Genomic DNA, 16,404 nt, shown 5'->3' on the forward strand with positions numbered 1-16,404 from the left:
GATTTGGTAGCCTACTTCAGAACAAGCACCGAGAGACTCAAAGACCGAAGTTGACAAAAGCCACACACAGAAGCAAAGGGAGAAAAACTGGAAGCAGACGACAGCACCCACCTTTGTTTGACGCCACTGCAGCTTTCACAAAATCCTGCGAAAAAAATGTTTCTTTTCCTCAGCGGAATGCACCTCTTCAGTATTCAAGCACGCTATCATCCACACAGTTTACAGAAGCACCACACAAGCGACGCTGCCGCAAAGAGCAGAGAGCGATTCTCATGTAATCCGCCGGTGCGGTGCGCTCACCAGTCACTGCTGGGCCATGGCCATGATCTATCTCACTGACGCGCATGCGTGCTGAATCGCACGAGAGAGAAACGCGCGAGGCGTGGCCTTCGGCTTCGAGCAGTGTGTCGGAACTCCAACGGGGAAAACATTACTTTTTCTTCTGTGCTGTTAACTCTTGTTTGATATGCATTATCAACGAAAGAAACTACTAAGAAACAGTCTGCAAGACCTTGGTGATACGGTTAGATTTTGTTTAATTTCATGCACAATCACTGACTGGACACGTACTCGACGAACCCGTTAGAGAACCATGATAAGGTCCGTTGCACCTGTTCATTCCTGGGTTGGCAGAAACTGAAATAGACTGGAACCACCAGTACACGTCTGCCTCGAACTAGAAACCAGAGAGCCCTTAGGTCTGCGCACGAGGCTAGCCTGAACTGCACGAGAGCATGTCGCATATTAAGTCAGCAATGGCGATGCAGTGATGGAGGAAGGGGGAAAACATTAAGACTTACCGGGGCAGTACCGCGGCGATATAAAACGCGGAAATAATGCGAACCTTATTTAACATTAACTCCGTCCAACTTGACTCAAGAACACGCCCTTTTATTTACGTGCACTTTGCTTATAACACAAGGAAGTGAAACATAATTTCATGAAACAACACAGGGGACAGACCTGTCACAGTTGAAGAATGACAGAAGTAAGACCTATGGACACAGATCGTTTTCTTTTCAATCACCAAAGACGTGGAACAAGCTCCCTGATAACCTCCGTCATTCTGATTCCCTCGAATCTTTTAAATCTCGTCTCAAAACTCACCTTTTCCCTCAGCAATAAGTTCAATTGTGGCAGGTCCACTTCCTTTGCGTTAGCTGTGCTTGACTATGTGTGTATACATATAGTCCATCAGCCAGAAGGTTAATCGGTACCACTCATAGTGGCAAGTGTTATCATATATTTTTGGAATCGTCTTTGTTCCTAGATGTCAGAAAATCATGATAATGTTGTGAACGTGGCAGCTTTCTGCCTGTTATCACGTGATTTCTAACCCCACCCTACCGCGTCGAGAACGCACACCGTGATCAAGCCCTGTTCTCCCAGAGCCTATACCATTGAAGATAGAAAAACCATTATTGAACAAAAAAGATGTATAATAGCATGCTAAACAACTTTTGTTCTTATAAGTATATCAAATTATTATTTGTTCGTGAAATGTAGTGGCGTTTTGAGGATTTCATGTCATATTCACACAAAATTCGGCATGTCGTCTTTTGTCAAAGGTAAATCGTTAGATATAGGAAGACACTTTATGAAGCAAAAGGAAGTGCATGGGACTTGTGAACAACTTTTATTCTCATAACACTATCAAAATGTTGATCGTTTTGGAAAAGTAATCACTTTTGTGAGTGTCATCAAGGATTACGCAACACGACAAAATTTTCAGTTTGTGTTCTGCTCTGCCTAAATGGTTGCAAAGAAAAAAGTACTACTAAACAATAAGATGTAGAATAGCACGCAAAACAACTTTTGTTCTTATACATATATCAAAATATTATTTCGTTCATGAAATGTAGTGCCGTTTTGAGGATTTCATGACAAAATTCACACAAAATGCGGCACTTCGTCTTTTGTAAAGGCTACCTAGTAAGATATAGGAAGACATATTTAGAAGCAAAACGAAGCGTAAGGGACGTGTGAACAACTTTTATTCTCATAAAACTATAAAAATGTTAATCGTTTCGGAAAAATCATGTCTTTTGTGAGTTTCATCAAAAATTACACAACACGACAAAATGCCCAGTTTGTCCAAGTCGGTGTAATGCTCTGTCTAAATGGTTGTAGATGTAAATATACAGGTAACTGCTAAACAACCAGATGAAGAATAACACGCTAAAGAAAATTTGAGCAGAAATAGATGAAAGTCAAATTAAAAGATATTGCATTTTGACCATGGGCACACATGCAAACTGGGGGAGGAGCAAAACAGAGACAATACTTGAAGAGCTAAATCTATTAAAGGTAAATCAAACAGCAACCCTTGTTTTTATCATTTGATATGTGAAATTATCACATATTCTTATGATATAGGGATTAATATAAAGAAAGTAAAATCTATATTTTTCCTGTGTTTGTGTCTGTTTCAGACGGCGTCAGAGGGCAGTACCGACCACCAGAAGTACTTCTGATGGATAAGGATCCAGTACCATAATGGCAGAAGCTCCGCCTGAAGGAAGACCCGGATTAAAGTCTTCAGCTGACCAGTGTATCATCCACTAACAGACTTACAAATGTGATATGAAAATGAGTCTGATTTCTCCAAATTCATTCCAATCATGGGCAACTTTGCTTGAAGCGGCTGAAATAAGGAATCATGCACCTGTGCTGGATGCTGCCAAGACGGTAGTTGGTATGGAAGTACCAAAAATAAAATGCCATAGGTACTGCAGAACTGTCTTCACTATGAAACATACTTTGAACAGCCTGAAAAGAAAAGCAGAGGAACCAGTTCAACCACGTGAGGAAGCTTCGCAGACAAAGCGGCAAAGTCGAGGACCATCTTCTACTTCGAGGGTTCTTCCAAAACAATGTATATTTTGTGAAAAGTCTTCGAAGTATTTGAAAAATTACAACACAAGAGAACAGTTCATACAGGCAAAAGAACTTCGTGTGGATAAAACATTACGTGACATTGCTCCTGGGAAGAATCACTCTCTTGTTGATGGAATCTGCTATCTTTTGAAGACACAGTGCTGTGTCGTTCTCTTCAAGCTGTTCATATGATACTCCATGTCCTAGCCTGTTCAACGTTCTGATCAGCTACACGTTTCAAGTAAGACTTTTCAGACCATATTACAAAAGGATGTGTTTTGGAGTCTTCTGTTGCCCATTACAGCAAACACAATGTCTTGGTTAAACGAGTCGATGAGGATTCGATTCCTGGTTGATGTGTTCTCGTTGTTTGGATCACCAGTAATGAGTGCCAGACGGAAGCGTTTCAGATCAGCGGGTCCAGTTTCAGGTCCAACAGATTCCATTGTGTCCAAATCTGAGGGGTTGATGGGCCATGGTGACTTGTTCTGCGAATTTTTCACTGCTTGTCGAAGATGCAGAGATGCCTTATCCAACACTTTGTCAATCGATGAGCTGTCTGATTTCCACAAGGCCAGCTGTATTTTGAGTGCCTGATACATTCGGCCAAGTTCGTGGGGACTGAGAGTGACTGGCATCACTAAAATCTTTCCATTTTCATCTGGAAACATAAACAGCTCCTCACTAAATCTAATCTCAAGCTTTCTACGGATGTGTCTAGTTGTGGAATCTTTGACGTCTTTGATACCATTCACTGACATGAACATCTTCAACTTCTCAGTAAGAGACACTAGAGGAATGACGTCTGGCTGTGCCATTAGTTCTTCTTTGATGTGCTTGAAAAGCAAGGCATACGATGCATCTTCTGCGTTCTGATACGTCCTTTCTTTGTCATCTGGCATTTCCTCATCAGCCTCTTTCTGAGTTGGCAATCTGTCTTTACATGTTTCTTTAGTGTATAATCTGTAGCATGTCCGACGGTATTGTGCCTCAGCTCTGTTTGTCACTGCAGTTATTTTGGTGTCACATTTCACATTTTTTTCACAGCAATGTCACGTAGTGTTTTATCCACACGAAGTTCTTTTGCCTGTATTAACTGTTCTCTTGTGCTGGATTTTTTCAAATACTTCGAAGACTTTTCACAAAATATACATTGTTTTGGAAGAACCCTTGAAGTAGAAGATGGTCCTCGATTTTGCCGCTTTGTCTGCGAAGCTTCCTCACGTGGTTGAACTGGTTCCTCTGCTTTTCTTTTCAGGCTGTTCAAAGTATGTTTCATAGTGAAGACAGTTCTGCAGTACCTATGGCATTTTATTTTTGGTACTTCCATACCAACTACCGTCTTGGCAGCATCCAGCACAGGTACATGATTCCTTATTTTAGCCGCTTCAAGCAAAGTTTCCCATGACTGGAATGTATTTGGAGAAATCAGAGACTCATTTTCATCCCATTTGTAAGTCTGTTGGTGGATGATACACTGGTCAGCTGAAGACTTTAATCCGGGTCTTCCTTCAGGCGGAGCTTCTGCCATTATGGTACTGGATCCTTATCAATCAGAAATACTTCTGGTGGTCAGTACTGCCCTCTGACACCGTCTGAAACAGACACAAACACAGGAAAAATATAGACTTTACTTTCTTTATGTTAATCCCTATATCATAAGAATATGTGATAATTTCACATATCAAATGATAAAAACAAAGGTTGCTGTTTGATTTACTTTTAACAGATTTAGTTCTTCAAGTATTGTCTCTAAACCTGCATGTTTTGCCCCTCCCCCAGTTTGCATGTGTGCCCATGGTCAAAATGCAATATCTTTTATTTTGACTTTCGTCTATTTCTGCTCAAATTTTCTTTAGCGTGTTATTCTTCATCTGGTTGTTTAGCAGTTACCTGTATATTTACATCTACAACCATTTAGGCAGAGCATTACACCGACTTGGACAAACTGAGCATTTTGTCGTGTTGCGTAATTTTTGATGAAACTCACAAAAGCCATGATTTTTCCGAAACGATTAACATTTTTATAGTTTTATGAGAATAAAAGTTGTTCACACGTCCCTTACGCTTCGTTTTGTTTCTAAATATGTCTTCCTATATCTTACTAGGTAGCCTTTACAAAAGACGAAGTGCCGCATTTTGTGTGAATTTTGTCATGAAATCCTCAAAATGGCACTACATTTCATGAACGAAATAATATTTTGATATATGTATAAGAACAAAAGTTGTTTTGCGTGCTATTCTACATCTTATTGTTTAGTAGTACTTTTTTCTTTGCAACCATTTAGGCAGAGCAGAACACAAACTGAAAATTTTGTCGTGTTGCGTAATCCTTGATGACAATCACAAAAGTGATTACTTTTCCAAAACGATCAACATTTTGATAGTGTTATGAGAATAAAAGTTGTTCACAAGTCCCATGCACTTCCTTTTGCTTCATAAAGTGTCTTCCTATATCTAACGATTTACCTTTGACAGAAGACGACATGCCGAATTTTGTGTGAATATGACATGAAATCCTCAAAACGCCACTACATTTCACGAACAAATAATAATTTAATATACTTATAAGAACAAAAGTTGTTTAGCATGCTATTATACATCTTTTTTGTTCAATAATGGTTTTTCTATCTTCAATGGTATAGGCTCTGGGAGAACAGGGCTTGATCACGGTGTGCGTTCTCGACGCGGTAGGGTGGGGTTAGAAATCACGTGATAACAGGCAGAAAGCTGCCACGTTCACAACATTATCATGATTTTCTGACATCTAGGGACATCGACGATTCCAAAAATATATGATAACATTTGCCACTATGAGTGGTACCGACACCCTTAATTTGAGGGGCTGGCTGAAGGACTAATATGACTGATGCATGTATATGAATGTGTATTGTGTGTCCGTGTGTTTATGTAAGTTTGTGTGTGCGTGTGTTTATGTAAGTTTGTGCCTGCCTGTGTGTGCGTATGTGTTAGAGAAGCTGTTAGATACACATGTATGTTAAAATGTATCTATGCAGTGTGTGTGTGTGTGTGTGTGTGTGTGTGTGTGTAGTCACGTTCTGGTGTGTATATCATGTAACATTGATGTAATGTTTTATGTTAACAAAAGCGTTTTTGTAAAGCACCTAGAGCAGATTTCTGGATAGAGTGTTATATAAGTATCCATTATTATTATTATTATTATTAAGAATGTTCGATGATGAGAAAGACTGAGCTAAACTGTATAAACGCTTGTCCACCGCCGACTGTTGAGGCCGTGGGTTATCTTAATGAAGAGGATCAGTTGTGGACATAGCATTCATCTACAATGTTATAAACATACGGGATGAACCAGACTCCACTGTGTGATATGTACAATCTCTCTCTCTCTCTCTCTCTCTCTCTCTCTCTCTCTCTCTCTCTCTCTCTCTCTCTCTCCGGGGTGTGTGGGGGTGCTTGTGTGTGTGTGGTGGAGGGAGGGGGGTGTGAGGGCGGTGGGTTGGGGTGTTTGTGTGTGTGTGTCAGTGTGTACTGCGTGTGCCAGTGCCGGCCGGTGTCAGTGTGTGTGTGTGTGTGTGTGTGTGTGTGTGTGTGTGTGTCAGAGATAGAAAGTGTGTGTATATTTTCAGTTCAAGATGACCCACGCCGCAAAGGTCAGCAGTGATTTCCGGCTCCGAGTCAGTGATGCCGGTTTCTGTGCCGACCGTACGGTGCTGCGTTCGTCAGTGTGTGTATCTGTGAATCTATGGTGTGTTCGTGTATGCGTGCATGCGCACGCAAGCACACACACAGCGTGACAGACAGACAGACAGAAAGACAGACAGACAGACACAGAGATCCAAGGGAAACAAAAACGAAAAGATTAAGTTCGTCCACAGTTGCCTCCCCTATTTAAACGTGCCTGTCGACAAAGTTGGAAACATAACTGAGTACAGATTGAAGCATTAAGAGCTGCCTTTGGTATAACTCTTTTCATTTTAATCCAGTGAAGGCAGAGCTGACATTTTACTTGTTGTCTACATTTATCTTTACTAGGAATAATTAAAAATCTTTCGTTCTGCCCACATGTAATCATGCATCTGAACGGCTGCAAAACACACCCCTCTCTCTCTCTCTTCCTCTGTGTGTGTGTGTGTGTGTGTGTGTGCCTGTGTCTGTGTCTGTGTGTGTCTGTGTCTGTGTGTACTCACGCGTGCGTGCGTGCTTGTGTGCACGTGACGTCAGTATTCTGACGCGCGCGCGCATCAGCAGTGCCTGGCCGTCGGTAGAACTACAGAAAGGGATAAGACAGATTTGGGAAAAACCAATGTAGGTAGGTGAAGGGAGTGGAGTGGAGGATGGATACTGTAGAAGTAGCGTGGAAAAGAAGGGGTACAGCAGTATAGATACTTTGTGGCACTGTGTTCATCATGCCAACTCAGGAACGACTCTAAAGAATCACTGCCATTGCTGCACTGAGATTAAGACTGAAAGCCGAAACACGAATCAATGTATATATATTCTTCTCTGTGCCTTTGTGCGTGCGTGCCAGTGCGTGCGTGTGTGTGAAGAGAGAGAGAGAGAGAGGGATAATCTATTCATGTGTAGGCCAGTTGCCCCTCATGAAGGGGTACATACACATGATCATCAGTGTAAGAAAAACAGCAAGAAATATGCGATCATATCATCAAGAACAAACAGTTCAGCATTCTAAGACATCACTGAGTTGATTGCAGTCTGAATGCTTTAAACAAATAAAGTAACAAACTGCGAATGGCCTGTTCATGCCGAGAAGCCATGAGTAATGCTAATCTATGCTGGCTGGGAAATTTACAGAATTTGGGTGATATATACCTAAGTTGTTCTTAATAAGTCATGCAGGACAGGACAAGTTAGGACGAAATGCACTTCATCTTCTTCCTCCTTGTTGCGCACCTTAGATCAGTAAGAAAGAGACTGGAGAGAGAGAGAGAGAGAGAGAGAGAGAGAGAGAGATGCACGTACAATGTTTGTTTGTTGTTAGATCGTCCGACTGATGTTTAGCCGAGGTTTTAGAAGATGAAAGGCATATGTAGCTTCCGCGCTAGTTCTACTGAGCCTGTTAATGCCAAAATTAGTATTGTGAGTTTCGGCATTAAGAACCACTGCGCAGGCTGCAGTTTGATAATAACCTTTAGCAGTGAATTGTTGGTGATGTGTGATTCTGATAACTGCCGCAATAACTTCAAACCCCCTTCCAAGGCAAGGCACTGAAGACAAGGCAAGAATTAATTAAATTTATTTTACATGCCCCATGTAGCTAGGCTGCAAATCAACATTAGAGCATGTACATTTTCCATACGGTACTTGACTATTTTCCCCTACGATAGTATCAATAGACAATTAAAGTTCTAACGAAAAGAAATACATATGGAAGAGACAATGGATTTCAATTTCAATTTAAACAATACTATCTTTTATTTCTTTCTTTAAAAAAAAAAGAAGAAAAAAGAAAAAGAAAACGGTAAAAAAAAAAAAAAAAAAAAAAAATGTGGAGTTTGGGATGGTTCTTGAGCGTATCATGTAACTGATATACATGGTATCGTTATCTACATGTCAATGCCAGTCTTGCAAAAAACTGGTCTTTTAAACAACGCCGCGTTGAGAGAAAGAGAAAGTTAAGTTAACTTTCTCTTTAAATCATGTGGGATGTACATCAGTCAAAATTTTGTTGATTTAACCAGAAACTACCAATTTCATTCAGGAGGGTTTGAATAATTTTCCGCAGGGATTGATTCTGATGTATGTTGGCGGTGTATAAATTGAAAAGACATTTGTAAACAAGAGAAGATAACTTTGAAGTACCTTTGTAACAAGCTTAGAATTAAACCAAAATGCGAAGCCTTCTTCTTTAAAAAAAATTATTAGTTTCTTTTCTTTTTACAGAGATATGTCCAGGAAGCTTACCAGTTTCACCAATTACCATAAAAGATAGGGGTAGATTGTCTAACTGAGTTTAAGAACTAGTTTGTAAAAGCAAAATTGCAGTTTTACCAAAATATCAAATAATTATAACAAAACCCCAAATTTCACAACCATATGTAAAGTACAGGGTGAACTGTTTTGTCAAATAATTCATTGGTTAGATCGATTGGAAGCTTTAATTGGTTACTTCTCTAAAGAAGTGCAAACACACTGCTCTCGAAGCACGGTCGTATTAATCACGCTTGGCTTCCTTCCCGGTAATCTCTTTTCCCAATGCTGCAGCCTGATTTCTCTTTGGACTCCGATATCGGAGACAGTATTTAAGAATTCTCTTGTCGTTCTTCAGTTTATGGAGATGGAGAAAAAATCTGATTGATGTATACTTCTTCGTTTCTACAAGACGTTGTCATTTCAGTATGCGTGCATCACGCACGCACGCACGCATGCACGAACGCACGCACGCACACGCACACACACACACACACACACCGCTTATTGGAAAGGTGTGGCGTGCAAGGGAGGCAATCCTGCTCCACAATCTCCACTTGAATGTGTACACATTCGTTGCCCCTTCATTCTGTGGCGAGAGACAGACAGACAGACAGACAGACAGACAGACAGAATGTCCACAAAATCCAAGCACGGAAACCAAATGAGAAACCCAACAAGAAACGAAACATGGAAATGATACAAGAAACAAATAAACATGGAAATCATACAAAAAAACCAAACATGGAAATCACACAAGAAACGAAACATGGAAATCATACAAGAAAGGAAACATGGAAATCATACAAGAAACCAAACACGAAAGCCAAAATGGAAACCAAAATAATATGGAACCAACACGGAAACTAAATATGGAAACGAAACAAGAACAAGTAAACTAAAGAAGAAACCAAACACAGAGAGCAACAAGAAACCAAACATGGAAACTAAACAAGATACAATCATAGGACCCAGTTCCATTCAGTTCAGTTCAATTACTCAAGAAGGTGTCAGAGTGTATATATGCTATACCACATCTGCTATGCAGATGCCTGACCAGCAGCATAACCCAACGTGCTTACACAGGCTTTGAGAGAACAAATACCACCCCCCCTCCCCTTCCCCCCTCTCACCCGTCTACCCGCCAAAAACAAAGTAGAAGAAAAAAACAGGATAAGTCACGAGTAATGGAAACCAAACACGGAAACCAAACACAGAAACCAAACTTGGAAACCAAACAAAAACACGGACACAAAACAAGAAACGAAACCCTGAAACAAAGAAAGAAAAAACAAGAAGAAGAAGAAGAAGAAGAAAAAATTTAAAAAAAAAAGAAAAAAAAAAAAAGAAAGGGGAAAAAAAAAGAAGAATAAAAAGAAAAAAAGAGGGAGACAACAACAACAATAACCACACAAACAAGAAGGTGTTTTTCGAGTTTGGTTTCCATGGTTTCCATTTTTGGTTTCCATGGTTTCCATGTTTGGTTTCCGTGTTTGTTTCTTTTTGGTTTCCATGTATGGTTTCTGTTTTCTTGCTCGATTTCCATGTTTGGTCTGTTTGATTTCCGTGTTTGGTCTGTTTGATTTCCGTGTTTGGCCTGTTTGATTTCCGTGTTTGGTCTGTTTGATTTCCGCGTTTGGTCTGTTTGATTTCCGTGTTTGGCCTGTTTGATTTCCGTGTTTGGCCTGTTTGATTTCCGTGTTTGGTCTGTTTGATTTCCGTGTTTGGCCTGTTTGATTTCCATGTTCGGTCTGTTTGATTTCCGCGTTTGGTCTGTTTGATTTCCGTGTTTTGGTCTGTTTGATTTCCGTGTTTGGCTTGCTTGATTTCCATGTTTGGTCTGTTTGATTTCCGTGTTTGGTCTGTTTGATTTCCGTGTTTGGTTTATTTGATTTCCGTGTTTGGTCTGTTTGATTTCCGTGTTTGGTCTGTTTGATTTCCATGTTCGGTCTGTTTGATTTCCGCGTTTGGTCTGTTTGATTTCCGTGTTTGGTCTGTTTGATTTCCATGTTTAGTCTGTTTGATTTCCGTGTTTGGTCTGTTTGATTTCCATGTTTAGTCTGTTTGATTTCCGTGTTTGGTCTGTTTGATTTCCATGTTTGGTCTGTTTGATTTCCATGTTTTGGTCTGTTTGATTTCCGTGTTTAGCTTGCTTGATTTCCATGTTTGGTCTGTTTGATTTCCGTGTTTGGTCTGTTTGATTTCCGTGTTTGGCCTGTTTGATTTCCATGTTTTGGTCTGTTTGATTTCCGTGTTTGGTCTGTTTGATTTCCATGTTCGGTCTGTTTGATTTCCGCGTTTGGTCTGTTTGATTTCCATGTTTTGCTCTGTTTGATTTCCGTGTTTGGCTTGCTTGATTTCCATGTTTGGTCTGTTTGATTTCCGTGTTTGGCCTGTTTGATTTCCGTGTTTGGCCTGTTTGATTTCCGTGTTTGGCCTGTTTGATTTCCGTGTTTGGTCTGTTTAATTTCTGTGTTTGGTCTGTTTGATTTCTATGTTTGTTCTGTTTGATTTCTGTGTTTGGTCTGTTTGATTTCTATGTTTGGTCTGTTTGATTTCTGTGTTTGGTCTGTTTGATTTCTGTATTTGGTCTGTTTAATTTCAGTGTTTGGTCTGTTTGGTTTCTATGTTTGGTCTGTTTGATTTCTGTGTTTGGTCTGTTTGATTTCTGTGTTTGGTCTGTTTGATTTCCGTGTTTGGTCTGTTTGATTTCTGTGTTTGGTCTGTTTAATTTCTTTGTTTGGTCTGTTTGATTTCTATGTTTGGTCTGTTTGATTTCTATGTTTGGTCTGTTTGATTTCCGTGTTTGGTCTGTTTGATTTCCGTGTTTGGTCTGTTTGATTTCCGTGTTTGGATTTCTTGTTTGTTTCCATGTTTGCTTTTGTTGGGATTTCATGTTTGGTTTACGTGTCTGGTTTTCTTGTTTTTTGTTCTTTTGTTTGATTTCCAAATTTGGTTTCTTGTTTGGTTTCTGTTCAATTTCCATGTCTGGTTTCCGTGTTGGTGTCCGTATTCATGTTTGCTTCCATTGTTGGTTTTTGTGTTTCGTTATATATATAATATTTGCATTTTGTATTTCTTTTTATCACAACAGATTTCTCTCTGTGAAATTCGTCGCTACACTACAGCGCCACCCATTTAAAAAAATATTTTTTCCTGCGTGCAGTTTTATTTCTTTTTCCTATCGAAAGGGATTTTTCTACAGAATTTTGCCCTTTTGTTGCCGTGGGTTCTTTTACGTGCGCTAAGTGCATGCTGCACACAGGGCCTCGGTTTATCGTCTCATCCCAATGACTAGCGTCCAGACCACCACTCAAGGTCTAGTGGAGGGGGAGAAAATATCGGCGGCTGAGCCGTGATTCGAACCAGCGCGCTCAGATTCTCTCGCTTCCTAGGTGGACGCGTTACCTCTAGGCCATCACTCCATATATATACATATAGTTGTGTTAAAAAAAAAAAGAAGAAGAAAAAAAAAAAAAGGTTTCCATGTTTCAAGTCCTTGTTTTGTTTCGTGCTTTGCTTCTGTGTTTGATTTCCATGTTTCTCGCTTCTTGTCTGATTTCTGTTTGGCTTCCGTATTTGGTTTCTGTGATTGGTTTCCGTGTTCATGTATGGTTTTTTTGTTTCATTTCTATGCTTCGTTACTTGTTTGGTTTCAATGTTGGTTTCTTGTTTTGCTTCTGTTGATGGTTTCTGTGTTTGATTTCCGTCTTTGGTTTCTGTGCTTAATTTCTGTTTTATTTCCATGTTTGGTTTCTGTGCTTAATTTCTGTTTTATTTCCATGTTTGGTTTCTTGTGCAGTTTCTGTTGGGGTTCCATGTTTGGTATTTTATTTGATTTCCACTTTTTTGTGTTTTTGTTTGATTTCTGTTTATTTGTATGTTTGGTTTCTGCTTGATTTTTCTTTGGATTCTTCCGTGTTCTTGTTTGGTGTCCATATTTGGTTTCCGTGTTAGATTCTTTTAAAGTTTGGTTTCTACGAATTTCTTTTTGATTTCTCGCTTGATTTCAATGTTTAGTTTCTTTTTTGGTTCTTGATGTGTTGTGTTATGACTTTGATATATTGTACTACGACATTCTGTTGTGTTCTGTTACGACATTTTGTTCTGTTACGATGTTGATGTATTATGGTGTTGATGCGCTGTCTTACGATTTTGATCTGTTGTGTTCTGATGTGGCTGATATGTTGTGCTACGATGTGGTTGTGTTGTGCTACGATGTGGTTGTGCTACGATGTGGTTGATATGTTGTGTTACGATGTGGTTGTGTTGTGCTACGATGTTGTGGTGTTGTGCTACGATGTGGTTGTGTTGTGCTACGATGTGGTTGTGTTGTGCTACGATGTGGTTGTGTTGTGCTACGATGTGGTTGATGTGTTGTGCTACGATGTGGTTGTGTTGTGCTACGATGTGGTTGTGTTGTGCTACGATGTGGTTGTGTTGTGCTACGATGTGGTTGATGTGTTGTGCTACGATGTGGTTGTGTTGTGCTACGATGTTGTTGTGCTACGATGTGGTTGATGTGTTGTGCTACGATGTGGTTGTGTTGTGCTACGATGTGGTTGATGTGTTGTGCTACGATGTTGTTGTGTTGTGCTACGATGTGGTTGATATGTTGTGCTACGATGTTGTTGTGTTGTGCTACGATGTGGTTGATATGTTGTGCTACGATGTGGTTGATGTGTTGTGCTACGATGTGGTTGATATGTTGTGTTACGATGTGGTTGATGTGTTGTGCTACGATGTTGTTGTGTTGTGCTTCGATGTGGTTGATGTGTTGTGCTACGATGTTGTGTTGTGCTACGATGTGTTTGATATGTTGAGCTACGACGTTGATGTGTTGTGCCCACACACACACACACACACACACACGCAAACACACACTAAACACACATGGATATAGTACTCAAACAGGGGGTTTCTAAACGAGTAGTTCTTGAGAAAAAGGAATACAGCAGCAAATTTCTGTTGAAATGTATGTGGAAAATACGTATCATACACAGAACAGCATTCTACACATCTGTTCATATTGAAAGTACACAGTAAATTGAACGTGTTATATTATATTGTATTGTATTGTATTGTACTGTATTGTATTGTATTGTTGCGTAGAGTAGCGTATCGTATCGAGCTGTGCTGTGCTGTGCTGTATTGCGTTGTGTTGTGTTGTGCTGTGTTGTGCTGTGCTGTGCTGTGCCGTGTTGCGTTGCGTTGTGTTGTGCTGTGCTGTGTTGTGTTGTGTTGTGCTGTGTTGTGCTGTATCGTATTGCTGCATTACTTTTATTATCACAAATATATTTCTCGGTATGAATTTCGGATTGCTCTCCTTGGACAGAGTATGTCGCCAGGGAGCAACATCACCTTTGTTTTTTTTCTTTTTCTTTTAAATTTTGTTTTGTTTTGTTTTGTTTCTTTGTTCTCTAGATCTGCAAGTGTATTTGTTTAACTAACGAAGAGGATTTTTCTAAAAAAAAAAAAAAGAAAAAAAAAGAAAAAAAAAAAAAAAAAAAGAAAAGAAAACAGAAAAAAAGAAAAAAGAGAGAAAAAAATGACAGAAAAAAAAGGAAAAAAAAAGAAGAAAAAATGACAGAATTAAAAAAAAAGAATATAAAGGATTTTTCTGGAAAAAAACACAGAAAAAAAACAGAAAAAAAGAAAAAAGAAAAAATGAAAGAAAAAAGAAAGGAAAGGAATGAAAAAAAAAGAAAAAAAAAAGAAAGAAAAAAAGCGAGAAAAAAGTAGAGCAAGTAATCCATCTGTTGTCTTTATCGTCTCATTCAAAAAAGACCAGCACCCAGGCCACCACTCTCAAGGTCTAGTACATACATGGGCGGGAGAATTTAAATAAAATAAATAAATAAAATTAATACTGTGGGCCGGTGCAGTGGGACTCTATAGTCCGTGGACAGTCCGTTCCCTGTTGGATGAACGACCACCAGGTCCATCGCTCCACATCAAACAACTATCAAAATATAACTAAAATGATCACACATGATTGAAGAGAGAGAGAGAGAGAGAGAGAGAGAGAGAGAGAGAGAGACAGAGACAGACAGACAGACAGACAGACCACTTGGCCATCGCTCCACACCAAACAACAAATATCAAAATATAACAAACATGATCACACTTGATTGAAGAGAGAGAGAGAGAGAGAGAGAGAGAGAGAGAGAGAGAGACAGAGAGAAAGACAGAGAGAGAGAGAGAAAGAGAGAGAGACAGAGAGAGACAGAGGGAGAAAAAGAGACAGAGAGAGAGAGAGAGAGGGATGGACGGACGGACATTGTTTAATGCCATTGACTAAACCATCCCTTGGGGAAGAGGGGCAGTAAATAAACAAAAGAATAACGGCGGTTTATAGAGAGATTAACACATTGCTAAGAGTAAAAAGACAAAAAAACAAAAACAAAACCAAAAAACAAAACAAAACAAAAACAAACAAACAAACAAAAACAAACAAACAAACAAAAACAAACAAACAAACAAACCAAAACAATATCATAAAACAGAACATACTGCTTAGAGTAAAAATGAAAAGAAAGAAGAGAAACAACATGAAACAAGACTATGAATGCTAACATCCACAATCAGAGAGAGAGAGAGAGAGAAGAAAGAAGTGAAAAGATATTTGGTACATTTTAATGCAACAAGATTCCAGATGCACTGATTAACAGGGATAAGAAAATGATATGCCTCAATACACACCTGTCAAGCATACAGTGTTTATCAAAATGTCTTTTCAACACATTTCGCCACAACCATCATACGTTTCATAGTAAACGTCTTACAAACGTTAACACACCGCAACCATTAAAAACATTATAGTAATTAGCATCTGAAAACGACCCGTTAACTTCATTTATGACATCACACGTATTTCTCTTTTCACGAGGAATTTTCAAGGCACATTTTATTCGTAGTGGTGAGCAGGGAGGGTGCTGTGGAGGTAAGGTTGAAGGGGGCAGAGGGGGGGGGGTGGGGGGTGGGGGTGGGGCAATCCACGGATTGGGAGGGGTGGGGGTTGAGTGGGGTAATCAACCTGTCCATCTATAAAACATCAATCAGTCAACGAATCAAATAAAATCAGCATAACAGAAATCATGACAATGTAATGTTTGATTTTCGCTGTGTAACAAATCTTTCTTAACACAATGTCAACACAGGTCTTATCTTCAAAACGTCAAAACACAATGAGATCAAGAATACACACACACACACACACACACACACACACACACACACACGTGTGTGCGTGTGAGAGTGTGGGTATAAGTGTGCGTGTGTGTTATCTGCTACAGTTAAAAGATGATATAGACATACACACACATATCCTTAGATTAAATATATGCATATGAGCAACAGCAAAGTTGACAACTCAGTCCATAAGCATCCATCACATTGGACTGTCGATAAAAAAGATTTAAAAGAATCATATTCGCAATGTGTATGATCCATAAGTTGAATAAAGCAACTTCTGTTACCTGAATACCTTGCCTGGTACGAAGACATTTGTTTGATTTTTGTTTTGAGTAAGTTAGAGAGAGAAAAAAGAAATATGGAAAAGAAAACCACGGAAAGAGAGAGATGGAGGGGAGAGAGAAACGAAGAAAGAAAGGGAGA

General features: G+C 39.4%; 1 protein-coding gene across 11 annotated transcripts in view; it reads right to left on the bottom strand.

Annotated features, from left to right (window-relative positions):
- LOC143290538 (unconventional myosin-Ia-like) overlaps positions 1-393 on the bottom strand; it is a 162,890-nt gene extending 162,497 nt beyond the window's left edge. For 3 of the 11 annotated variants that reach the window (XR_013056407.1, XM_076600067.1, XM_076600062.1), the window contains exon 1: positions 112-390. The gene's annotated coding sequence lies outside the window, so the exon portion shown is untranslated. Of the gene's footprint in view, positions 1-111 lie in introns of all 11 variants that reach the window. The other 8 variants (XM_076600069.1, XM_076600066.1, XM_076600070.1 and 5 more) reach the window with 4 other exon arrangements.
- Positions 394-16,404: the final 16,011 nt, after the last annotated feature.

This window comes from Babylonia areolata, chromosome 15 (assembly GCF_041734735.1).
Source record: "Babylonia areolata isolate BAREFJ2019XMU chromosome 15, ASM4173473v1, whole genome shotgun sequence".
NCBI lineage: Eukaryota > Metazoa > Mollusca > Gastropoda > Neogastropoda > Buccinidae > Babylonia > Babylonia areolata.